At 44.3% G+C, this 13,342-nt stretch overlaps 1 long non-coding RNA gene across 2 annotated transcripts; it reads right to left on the minus strand.

Moving 5' to 3' along the window:
* Positions 1–1,585: 1,585 nt before the first annotated feature.
* Positions 1,586–9,243, minus strand: LOC120931968. Of its 2 annotated transcripts, none has more exons than XR_005747918.1 (4): positions 9,178–9,243; positions 8,554–8,680; positions 4,825–4,908; positions 1,586–1,916 (listed from the first exon to the last, which is right to left on the minus strand). It is a non-coding gene; the product is annotated as an uncharacterized LOC120931968 (long non-coding RNA). The 2 variants fall into 2 exon arrangements; XR_005747917.1 differs by having other exon boundaries at positions 9,166–9,196.
* Between the last annotated feature and the right edge of the window lie 4,099 nt (positions 9,244–13,342).

Here is a 13,342-nt window from a genome sequence, read left to right on the forward strand (position 1 = left end):
ATAAAAAAACAAAAGCAAAACAGACAGACAGTATTCAGAAATAAGATGTCTCTGGGCAATAAAGTGTAGCAAGGGGGGGGGGGGGGGGGGGGAGCCGAAGCCTCGGCCACTCTTAAACAAAGTATTGGGTGTAGTACAGAGGAAGAAAATCTTCTGGACATAATCCGAACAAAATTGGAAACTGGAGTTTACTAATAAAATAAATCTGGTAAACATCTAATGTGAAACACATTAGCCTTTTGTCCAATTTTAAATATTGCCATGATTGGATTTTGTTCTACAATTAAGAAGTCTACAGAGTGTAGATGTCCAGGATGTTATCTTCCTCTCCCCCCCCCCCACACACACCTAATTGAGTTGTGCATACTTAAATTGAATGAACTTTACATTAACTAGTCGGGTCAAGTATAGAGTACCCCAGGACTTCCTTACAAACCCCATTTACGACCGATGGCCATGAACTGCTTTTGATGAATCCTTACAATTGTTAAGTCCCCAGCGACTTTGAGCCCTTAGTTGAGACTGCCTGGCATAGGACTGAAGATTTGGCTAGTACTACCTACGGTAGGTGTCAGGCCTCAATCCATTGCCCCTAGGTGGTTTAGAATAGGAGTGTATGCATGAGTGCACTGAACAGCTGCAGTGGTGAATAAACCAAGTTGTCTAAATTTTAGAGTGCTGGAGGTATGCTTTTTTTTTTTAGGTTTTACAATACTAAATACAATACTTGCCTAGGTGGATGCAGCATTGGTCCAATGTTGCATCTGTCCCCTGGCAGCTTTAACACTGAACAGATCAAACACTGCTGATGGCTTGGTTCTCATGGCTTCCTAAACAGAGCTGTTAACCGTCAGTCACTGCTGTCTGATCTCAGTACACCCCCCCCCCCCCCCCTTTACTGGAGCGCTGGGCTATGCAAAGGGGTGGGAGCGGCTCGCTCAGGCTCTCAGCAGCTCACCGAGAGGCTGAGCCGTGTGCTGGTCCAGGCATGAGAGGATCTTGCCCGAGCCTATAAGTCAGCAGACAGTGGGCTTCAGCCTGCTGAAAAAAGGCCACAAGAGCGCAGATCAAACTGCACTCCTGTGATCCACAGAAGTACAATTAAATGAGCTTTGGCTGTACTTCTACTTTTCCAATAAAGCCTTATGCAAAATGTCCTTTTGGATTTCCTTTACCCTGATCTTTTTCTAGGACCTATTCAAAGGCTGTGGCTAGTGTGAACATTTGCTGCCCAAACTTACCCAAAAACAGCCATCAGCAATTCTAAAATAGCTGCAATACAGGGTTTGATTTATATAGCCAAACTAAAGGTGTACTCTTAACATAGCAAACCAATGTTTAGATAATGTCTGATAAGGATGGTAACCGTTCAAGGTCTCACAGTGTTTCCCATTGTGTTCTTAAGGGTTCCGGACAATTTATGGTAGATTAAACATTTTACATTGACTTAAGTTTGTACCTTTTCTACAGTTAATTTTTCATACACCCAAACTTGGTTATAGCACCATTTTCTGCAGATATGGATCCAGGTCAAGTCATGAGAAAGGCTTCAGGTGAAGCAACAGATTAAACAAATTAGACTTGATCAGTTTAATCATTTATTTACATAAAATTAGTTAGCGTGTACAGACCAAGATAATAAATTACTATATGGTTTAACCAACATTTAACATCTTTTGTTAACCTGGGGAAGAGCAAAGTTATTTGTAACTTAACATTGGATCATTCCCTGTGCAACTTTGCCATTTTCCAGACAATACATAAATATTAAAAATAAACTCCTTTTGCAACCCAGAATAAGGATTATACATAAAAGAAACATTGGGACAGTCTGTAGAAGAACTCTCTAGGACAGGTCATTCTCTTTGTCATCCATATCAGACTTTAGAAACTGCTTCTTGTTCATACTTTGATCCCTAAAAGATTAATAAAAAATATATTAATAATATTATTATTTACCACTCCTACCAGATGTCATCAGCCCAGCAATAAAGTTATAGTATATGCTCCTGCCAAGCTATAGGCCATAACCAAAGCCAACCAGTCAAGTCTTTCATCGTATTGCATTGAAGTGTTACTAAACCCAGGAGCTTGCATTCACTATACCTGTCACCCACAGAAAATGGAAATGCAATAGTTCCAGTAAATATAAACTGCTAAATAATTTCTCAGCAGTTATAGCAGTCTTGTGACTTTGATCAGTGCATGGTTAAAGCTTGTAGGAGTTGATTTTCCTCTGACCCTCTGTCTGGACAGTGCCGATTGGCCCTGTACTGATCAAGAATAAAAACCCTCTAGGGGGAAGGAAAAAAAAAAATGTTACACCACACAAGCAGCCTGTCTGCTAATGTGGTTACAGTACATTAGGAAATTGTGTGATGGAACATTTTTTTGCCTTAGGAAGTGATCTGCTGACAAAAGCACTCAAGCAAAGGAAATGGATACCAAGCGCCTTGAGGTGATTCAGTTTGCATGTGTAGTGCTATACAAGTTTTTCACTCATCAAGTCCTGGAACGACACCAACGGATCCGTTTATAGTAACCTCCAAGAACCAGACAACACCAGTCTTGGAGTACATCAGGAATAGCCTTTTGAGAGAACACACACACACACACACACACACACCACAAGCTGTAACCAGAAACCTGATTAACACAAGCAAATTATCTAATCCTTTAGATAGCAGCCCATCTCCTACATTGGCTTCTGCGCAAGGTGATCAGCTCTCAACATGTCAAGTTCAGAATCAAACCAGCCAAGAATAGTCTACATATATCCTGGAAGATATTGTGGCTACACATTACTGTCCCATTTTAATTAATCCAAGATATATTTTCTTAGTCACCCTGTGCCAGGATGACACAGGGTGACTTAGACATAAGAGGTGCATGGAGAGCTGAAACAAGGGTTTTCCCCAACCTTTTCAAGGGATTCTAGGTTCCACAGGCCCTCCCATCAGTCTGCAATCAGTGGAAGAGGATGATCAGGAGAGACAGGCTCAAACTAAGGCCTCATTCACACAGGCGGGCTACGGAGTCCGCCGTCAGCTCAGCGGGAGATCAGTCCGTAGATCTCCGCTGAGCCGACGGATGACAAGCTCCTCTCTGCTTACTGAGAGAGGAGGGGCTTGTCGGGCACCGCTGTGTCCTATGGAGCGATCTGATGAAAACTGACAGCATGTCCGTTTTCATCAGATCTGATCCGCATGGACAGATGGGGACGTGGCCCCCATACGTCTGTTTTTAGCGTGTCGGATGTCAGCAGACATGTCTCCGCTGACATCCGACGCTCCATAGCGAAGCATGGAGCGCCCGTTCAGGTCCGTGACAGACGGACCCGAACGGCGCGTAGTGTGAATGAGGCCTCAGGGCGCAACAAATGTTTTTTTATACCGATAATGAAAAAAATAAAAAACACACCAAGTTAAAAAAACTTAGGCGGCGGCTCTCCTCTGCACTATACGACACCCCCATAGTGGGGGGGGGGGGGCACCAGGGGTGGTGCGGAGCAAATTGCAGAAAAGGCAATTTTCAGCCGATATGTTTCGGCGGCTGAAAGGTTGGTGCATCCCTAGATCAAACAGCATGTTTACACAATCGAGGATTAACCCCTTAGGTACTGGTTAGTATAACAAGCATGCTTTACTTCATATACCGATTGATTTTACTGTAGGTTTAGTAACAGATTTAAAAGCTTCCACCATCTGCTCCTCCTGCACCCCTCTCCCTAAAATCTTAACCGAATCCTGTAAAGATTCAGCACTGGGCCCATCTGTAGCTCTTCTCCCAGCTCAGTCTAATCTGAAAGCAGCGGAACCATTTAAATCATGTGAGGGAGTGGGGCCAACCTCCCCTGCCACATTTGTCATGTAATTTTTTTTGGGCAAGTAGGTACTTTGACAGTTACCTGCTTCACTTGCATTGCCCGAGTAGTTCTTACACCCCCACCATGCAGTCTTCTGGGACATGTCACAGGTTCCAGAAGACTGCCAAACCATTCAGCAGTCATGTCGCAACTTTCAAATGCACACTGGGCTGTGAAGCCGCCATAGCCGGGTGCCCAGTTGTAATGCCGGCACCAGGGAGACACTTTATAGTTGCTGACTTTACAAAAAAGGTCTGGAGCACTGCTTTAATGAGGGAGAGGACAAAGGATTCTTCCAAACAGGTTATTACACAACCTCTCAACAGAATTAGCAGGGTAAATCCCCTGGGGTAGGGCTAATGTACAGTGACCAACAGGCTGATACCAAGTCAAATTCAGGTGCCTACAGCAAGTGCTGGCAAAATAAAATATTGTTTGTAGTAAAAATTGCAGCCTTCGCAGTTATAATATAGCCTTCAAAATATTGCACCCAGAATCAGTGGATTGTGGGTGCAATGTCAGGCTCCTGCAGACTCTGGGTACAGCGCTCACTAGTACTTGCAGTTTGAATGCTACAAGCTGTCAGCATTGCAGTGGCAGACAAGGCTTGGCATTCAGAGTTCTGCAAAATGAAAACATGACATGGAGGTATAGGTGAGGCCAGGAGGTTCAGGCAGGTGCCACACTAAATACAGGTGTAACATGTACAAAAAGTGAACTTATCCTTTAATTAGAACATGGTTCTCATGGAAGCAGGAAGCTTTTCATGCATTTTTTTGCCATTACAAATGTGGTACCGTACCAGGTTAGGTCAGTCAGTTTAATAAATGGCTACCACACCATTGATTTGCTTGTATGGTGTATTATATAATCCAGAATTAGTGTTCATTACACAAAAGCCCAACACAGCTACAAGTACACTAAAGTATTTTTATTTATTTTTTTATAATGAAGCTCACCTTGAATCATTCTGAATTCTTGACTTCAGCAATTTTAAAGAACATGGGGACATCATGCTGTCAGTTGGACTGCTGAATGTATTCCTGCTCCAAAAAAGTACAAGTTAAATATGAAAAACCTTGTAGCAGCAAAGTAATACTTCAGGCAAAGGAAGGTTTGTGGTACATAACATACTGTTACACCCCAAAACAAGACCAGTAGAGTGTAATATGGCTGAAACTTGCAACATAGCAGACTTAACCAGGGTTCCTCAAGAAACAAGCATGATTTTTTTCCAGATTTTATCTCCTACCAATCACTACAAATATACAGGAGCAGTTTCTCATTGACATGCAATGAAGGGGTCACTTCTACACTAAAGGTGTAAAAACAAGCTGCGCTACAATACAATAACTTAAGTGAAAATACCAACAAAGTTAGAAATAAGCCAATCCTCAATTTATGGAAAAAAATAAAAAAAAGGGGAGATTAGGAAATTAGTTAAAGCTACATAGAAAAGTCTAATGAAGACAATCCAATGGGGTCTTAGAAGTGAGACAAATCACAGAAGAAAAGTCTATGAAGACAAATCCAATGAGATCTTGAAAGTAAAATTAAGTCCCCGACTTGAAGGTGCCATCAGAACTACTGCGTATAATTTCACACCACAAAACGCTTGTGATACACCACCGTACAGATTTTTTGTTTTCCAGAACAAGCTGGTAAACCAGCCTGTATAGTTGGACTTGCAGGTACCAGTCACACTCCTCGGATTCAGACAAAAGCTGGATAATGGTTGAACTGCTAGCACTCAGAGGTCACCGCCATTCCACCAACAAAATGTAAAGCTCACATGGCGTAATACAGTTAAAACCAAGGATGTTTATTCAAAAGACAAAATGTGCACTTACAAACTGTCGTTTAAAAGAAGCATATTGTTAAAGAACATATACATATAAAAAAAAAAAAAGCCATCCGGCATAAGATTGCGACGACATCAGCAAGTCTGTCCTCACGACATGGTTTTGTCTCAATTAGACATCGTTCACTGGGGAACAGTAGTAGTGTAGTTCCCCAGTGACAATATCCAATTGAGACAAAACATACGTCGAGAGGATTGACGTGCCGACGTCATCGCAATAGACGGGCAATCGTATGCCAGCTGGCTTTTTCATACGAACGTTCTTCAATACGCTTCTTTTAACGTTTGTAAGTGCACATTTTGTCTTTTGAATAAACTTTCTTGGTTTTAACTGTATTACGCCATGTGAGCTTTTTACATCTTTTTGGTGGAATGCCAGTGACCTCTGAGTGCTAGCAGTTCAACCATTATCCAGCTTTTGTCTGAATCGGAGGAGTGTGACTGGTACCTGCAAGTCCAACTATACAGGCTGGTTTACCAGCTTGTTCTGGCAAACACAAAATCCGTACGGTGGTGGATCACAAGTGTTTTGTGGTGTAAAATTATACTCAGTATTTCTGATGGCACCTTCAAGTCTGGACTTACTTTTACTTTCAAGATCTCATTGGATTGGTCTTCATAGACATTTCTTCTATGTGATTTGTCTCACTTCTAAGACCCCATTGGATGGTCTTCATAAGACTTTTCTATGTGGCTTTTCACCAATTTCTTAATCTCATTTTTTTCATAGGCGATTTGAGGATTGGCTTATTTCAATCTCTAACTAATATTGTTGGCATTTTCACTTTTAGTTATTGTATCCCAGCTTGTTTTTACACCTTTATGCTCTTATACGTTTGTTGACGTTTTAAGCGGCAGTTGATTTTTTATATTTTTAATATTTATATTTCTTTGTTAGCGCAGTATTACACTTTTTTCCTTTTGTCTTGTCACTTCTACAAGAATCAGTAGTGCAAGGGGGTATTTCTCCACTCCCCACCAATGCAAGGTGACACTACCACCCAAGTCTGGAGGACAACAATATTCAGACCGTTTACTGGGCATTATTTATTTTCACGATTACCAACATATAGGTCAGGGGTGACCAACAAGTGGCCCGTGGGCCACATGTGGCCCGCGGAGCCCTCTGATGTGGCACACGACCTCCTGCTCTGGGATAGAAAAGAATACGGTTATTCAAGGTCAGTTTATTACTAAAATCACAGTATATATGGGCATATCTGTTCTGGAGTGGTTACTGGGCTGCTTTCAAACTGATCCGCAGGTGCAGAGCAGTTTTTCCTGTGCGTTCCCTGCACTGAGCCATAGACTTCTGTTATTACCTGCAAGTTTGGTGAGCTTTCAGAAAGTGCTCCAAACCTGCAGAATATAATAGTCTATTGCAAAGTGCAGGAAAGCCAAAGGTGCACTGTGTTGCACCCATGGTGTGGGTAAACCGAAAGAGCATCAGTGTGAATGCAGCCTTGGGCCCCTTTCACACGGTCAGTCCGACCAATTGGATCCTCCATTCACCTCTAGGTAGGGGCAGACATAAACCGACTGTGTCCTACCTCCAATCCGATCTGCTAAAAAGTATCATGGGCTGAGTCTGTCTGCATATGCAGAGCAGACACGGACATGCCATCTACCCGCTCCGCTCATTGTGGCCTGCAACCGGTTACAAAGTCGCTAAAGTGGCCCTCGCTCTTCAAAAGGTTGGGCACCCCTGGTATAGGTCAAGGGAGTGATATAAACTAGTTGGCTCTGCTTGTCAGATATCTTAGACACACAATATTTGTCAATTTAAAGGGTTTCTAAAAACCTTGTCTGTCAAGAAACAGACAAATTACAATGTCATTTTTATCAGCCCCCCCCCCTTAAGATCTCAACTATCTTTAAGGCTCCTCCAGAGTAGAAGAGTTGAGAAAGGCTGCATTAGAAGATAACCCTGTGATCGTTCTAGGGTGGGTAGGCAGACAAGTTCAGGATTATATTACCCTACAGATTTGTTAGTGCCAACACAGACCATCTAAGGCTTACTGCCAATCCATACAATGAGTGATAGTAACAATATTAGACACACACACCTGGCAGACCAAGTGAGGATCACATAGCAGAAATCTATGCAACAAGCATGTCTGATGTCAAACACGCTAATGTCACCAATTTTCTAGCTTACTGAAATGTACATTTTCAAAATAGGCAATCAGTGCGAAAAAAAAAAAAAAAAAAAGTTTTACATACAGGCACCACTACAAGAACAGAAGTAGGACAGTTGCAGGTACTGCCGAGGATAGGCAAGTGAATCCCTGTTAGTTCTCAGGGAGCCAGTCATTTATGACAAGTATTTTATAACATTACAGGATTTCAGTGGTAAACAGATTTAGGCCTCATTCACACTTAGGGCCGTTTGGGTCTGTCTGTCACGGACCTGAACGGCCGCTCCATGCATCACTATGGAGCATCGGATGTCAGCGGAGACATGTCCGCTGACATCCGACCCGCTAAAAACAGACGTATGGGGGCCACATCCCCATCCATCCATGCGGATCAGGTAAGATCTGATGAAGACAGACATGCTGTCCGTTTTCAACAGATCGCTCCATAGGAGACAGCAGTGCCCGACAAGCCCCTCCCCACTCAGTGAGCAGAGAGGAGCTTGTCATCCGTCGGCTCAGAGATCTGCGGACTGATCTCCCGCTGAGCCGCCAGGAGCAGGCGGACTCGGTAGCGACGGAGTCCACCAAGTGTGAATGAAGCCTTACAGGTGAAAAGGTGAATCAGTCCAAGGCATAAACTCATAATGAAACCCTGTCAATACATACACATTTAAAGTCAGCCCATTTACCTTTGCTGTGCTTGTTTCCGTTTGGTTATGCTTGGTGTGACTGGAAGTTGCTGATTGGGATGGCCCTTTGCCTGTAAGCCTTTATTGCTCATTCTTGATTTAATAAAAAAACTGGTATTAAGATTTTCTGCAATCAACCAAAAACAAGTTATTTTTACAAAGTTGTATGCGTTTTCTGGAACCAGAGCCCACAATGTTAGTTGGAACCCTGCCAGAGTCTCCAAGTTCACTTTAGAAAAGAAACACACACACACACACACACACACACACACACACACACACACACACACACACACACACACACAATGTGCCCACACCCCAATCACTGCCCATACACCTGTCAAACTAACCATTTATATTATGTACACTGATTTTTTTTTGGAAAATATAAAAACGATGTTTTGAAGCAGGGTGGCATCATTGACAGCTCTCAATTACTACACTTTCAATGTGCCACCAAAGGAACAGGCTCCCAGCACAGAACCCTGGCTGTACATATGGGGCAGCTCAGCATAAAAGCCCACATACACACGGTCATAGACATCCCAATTATACAAGCGCAGTAAACCTTCATACACAGCACAACAAGCCATAGTGCCGCTCCATACACACCTTTCCACTCACCTGTCTCTTACAACCACAGTGCTCGCTGCGCACGTCCCCGCTATTTATACTGGGTTCGAATTTAGCGCGCCCCTGTCACCGGCTTGCCTGCGGGGGGTTGGCTCTCCTTAGCAGACAACGCCTCCTCTACAGGTTTGTTGTTTTTTTCATCCACTAGAGCGCCACCGCAAATGTGAAGCAAGAGGGAAGGACCATTTTGCCTGAGAGAGATCCTATGCCCATAATGAAGGCTCCGAAAACATGGCCGACAACACGTTTCTCTAGGCGGAGAAATGCAGACAATTGCCTATAACAAATTGAAGAATAATTTAACCAGGTAACCGTGATTGTTTGAATGTTTGAAAGAAGCAGCTTGTTTTTACTGGAATGTGTTTTGCAGACAGAACTTCAATTATAAACAAATGACTCACATTCCATGAACTGAGCTTTGTTAGACACAAAGGGCCAGATTCACAAAAGAGATACGATGGAGTATCTCAGATACACCATCGTATCTCGGATTTTTACTGGTCCTATCTATGCACCTGATTCATAGAATCAGATACGCATAGATAGGGCTAAGATCCGACAGTGTCACACTGTGTTACACTGTCGGATCTTTTTTTTGATTTAAAAATGGCGCCGGGGGCGTTCCCGCTGATTTACACTGAATAATATGTAAATCAGCGAGATACGCGAAATTCACGAACGTACGCGGACCCGACGCTGTGTTCTTACGTCGTTTCCGTAGCGCGGTACCCGTCGTATACTTACCCATGCTAAAAGCAGGGGTAAGTATTGTTAAGTATGGCCGTCGTTCCCGCGTCGATTTGTATTTTTTTACGTAGTTTCCGTAAGTCGTTCTCGAATACGGAACTACGTAGTTTGCGTACGCATCGAAACCACTGACGTCCTATTGACGTCAGTGGGAGCAATGCACGCCGGGAAATTCCCCGGACGGCGCATGCGTATTTAAATCGGCGCGGGAGCGCGCCTGATTTAAATAGTACACTCCCCCAGCCGCGGAATTAGAATTCCGCCGGGGGAGTTAGGATCCGCCGTCGCAAGTTTGGAGGTAAGTGTTTTGTGAATTTGACACTTTCCTCACAAACTTGCGAGGGCGGATCTTAATTCACATAGGTTACACGGATCTAAAGATCCGCTAACCTTTGTGAATCTGGCCCAAAGTCTAGACAAAAATTAGAACCTGTTCAAGTTCTACAGGTTGACATTAGTGCCAAAGATGATATAAATCAGGGGTAGGCAACCTGTGGCACTCCAGCTGTTGCAGAACTACAAGTCCCATCATGCCTCTGGGAGTAATTGTAACTGCCAACCTTGCAATGCCTCATAGGAAATGTAGTTCCACAACCGCTGGAGCATCACAGGTTGCCTACCACTAATATAAACAAATGACCTGCTAATCCTGACACCCCCCTGAATATAACCTTGTTTCCTGTGCCGGTCTGACAGAGCTAGTCAATCTCATAGACCCCCCCCCCCAGAATTGTTGGTACTCAGAAGCCACACTTCAGTGTGCGGCATCTCAGCAATGTCCTAGCAACAAGGCAGGACAGGATGATGCCATTTGTGGATTTTTTTTAAGTCACATTTCCAGAGGTATGTAAAAGGCTTACACCTTGCAAGGGCAATATTCAGCTTTGTTCAAAGCGGCACAGTTAATTTTTTTCGACAGACACCTCTTTTCTAAATAAGCAGTTTCATGGTAAAGGAAAGCTATTTAACCACTTAAATACTAGGCACTTTCCCCCCTTCCTGCCCAGGACAGTTTTGAGCTTTCAGCGCTGTCGCACTTTGAATGACAATTGTGCGGTCATGCAACACTACCCAAACAACATTTTTATCATTTTCTTCCCACAGATAGAGCTTTCTTTTGGTGGTATTTGATCACCTGTGGTTTCTATTTTTTGCTAAACAAACTAAAAAATGTTTAAAAAAAAAATTATAACATTTTGCTTTCTCCTTCACTGGCGACACTGATGAGTCGGCACTGATGAGGCGGCACTGATAAGGTGGCACTGATGAGGAGGCACTGATATGTAGAATTGATGGGCACTGATGGGCAGCACTGATGGACACTGACAGGCGGCACTGACAGGTGGCATTGCTGGACACTAATAGATGGCACTGTTGGGCAGGTACTGGAAGGTGTTAATGCTGTGCAGTGATTGGCACTGTGATGGACTCTGATTAGCACTGTGGTGGGCACTGATTGGTACTTTATTGGACACTAAGAGGGGGTTATGATGGGGCACTGACTGGGCACCGGTTGGCAGCTGATGGGTACAATGTGCTAATTATCAGCACAGACCCCCCCCCTCTTACAGGGAGAGCCACCGATCGGCTCTCCCTGTCAGTGCGAACCGAGGAATGCTGTTTACCGGCACTTCCTCATTCGCACTGTGATCACCTATGAGTGGTCACAGCTGATCACATGGTAAGAAACCTCTGTCAGAGGCTTTTTACCACAATCGCAGATGCAGTGTGTCAAACTGTCACGCCGTGCTGCGCGGCCCCACGGGCGCGTGTCGGCATGTTATCCTGCTGGACGTCATAGGGCACCCAGTCAGGATAACAGAATCACTTTCCGGCCATCATTCTGTTATAGGCCGGGCGGGAAGTGGTTAAATATTAAAGTGTTACTAAACCCAGTAATATAAAAATAGTTCACCCCCCCACAGCTTATAAATCTTCTTTTTACAATAAAATATTGCCACTATATACCTTTTTGGATGATCTGTATACCACGATCACATGATAAACTGCACAGTTTCTCCAGCATAAAAGACACAACTGAGCATGTGCAGGTCGGCTACCTTGCCTGTGTTAGCTGGCCTTCCCCAGATAGACTGTGTGTGTGAGTGTGTGTGTGTGTGTGGGGGGGGTGTGGTCTTCCCTCTTCCTGGGCTTCCCCAGTGACGTAGCAGAGGGTACGTCAGAGGGTGCGGGGTCACGTGACGGGTGGCCCTGCCTCCCCTATATAAGTAATGTCACAGCTTCAGCGCGTCATTCGCTGGGCTGTGTCCAGCGGTGAGAGGAGGTCGGCGATGCTGCTCTCTGGATGGATGGATCTTCTCATCGTTGGAGATCACCCGCACCCGTCGCTGGATCAGGAAAAACAATGGAGCAGGAAGCCGGGAACGAGTGGATTATCACCGCTGGAGTTTTTTCTTTTTTTTTTTAATTAATAAAGGACTTTATTCTACGGTGTGTGTGTGTTTTTTTTTTACAAGAATTTACACTTCCTTTGTGAAATGGTAGAGGTACAGTGTACCCCATTACCATTTCACACAGGGGGGGGTCAGGATCTGGGGGTCCCCTTTGTTAAAGGGCTCTTCTAGATTCTGATAAGCCTCCCACCCGCATACCCCCACAACCACCGGGCAAGGGTTGTGGGGATGAGACCCTTGTCCCCATCAACATGGGGACAAGGTGCTTTGGGGGGCACCCCAAAGCACCCTCCCAATGTTGAGGGCATGTGACCTGGTGCGGTTCAGGAGAGGGGGGGCACACTCTGTCCCCCCCTCTTTTCCTGCGGCCGGCCAGGTCAACGTGCTCGGATAAGGGGTCTGGTGTGGATTTTAGGGGGAACTCCACGCCATTTTTTTTTTATTTGGGGTGGAGTTCCCCTTAAAGTCCACACCAGACCTGAAGGGTCTGGTTATGGATATTAAGGGGGAACCGCACGTAATTTTTTTTTTAAATGGACGGCGGGGTTCCCCTTAATATCCATACCAGACCTAAAGGGTCTGGTTATTGAATTTGCGGGGACCTCCGCGCATTTTTTTTTTCCCGAACCCGGACCCAAATTTTTTCCAATTATTCGGGTTCGGGAAAAACCCAAAGTCCGTACCGAACCCTAACTTTACAGTTCGGGTTCGCTCAACTCCAGTCACCACAGTGAGAAATCTCCCAGTACTGTGGTGATCAGGAAACAGACAACCAGGAAGTGTCCAGAACAGAGAGGAATTACAGCAACATCAAAGCAAAAACGAACAATGAGGACATGAAACCAGGACTGCAGTAAGGTAAAGGAAGCTATTTAGCTAAAAGAAAAATTCCTTTAGTGACCCTTTAAGTATATATATATACTTAATTATCCTGACTGGGCGTCATATGACGTCTAGCAGGATAACATGCCGGCGCGCAGCATGGCGGTCAATGG

This window comes from Rana temporaria, chromosome 3 (genome assembly GCF_905171775.1).
Source record: "Rana temporaria chromosome 3, aRanTem1.1, whole genome shotgun sequence".
Classification (NCBI taxonomy): domain Eukaryota; kingdom Metazoa; phylum Chordata; class Amphibia; order Anura; family Ranidae; genus Rana; species Rana temporaria.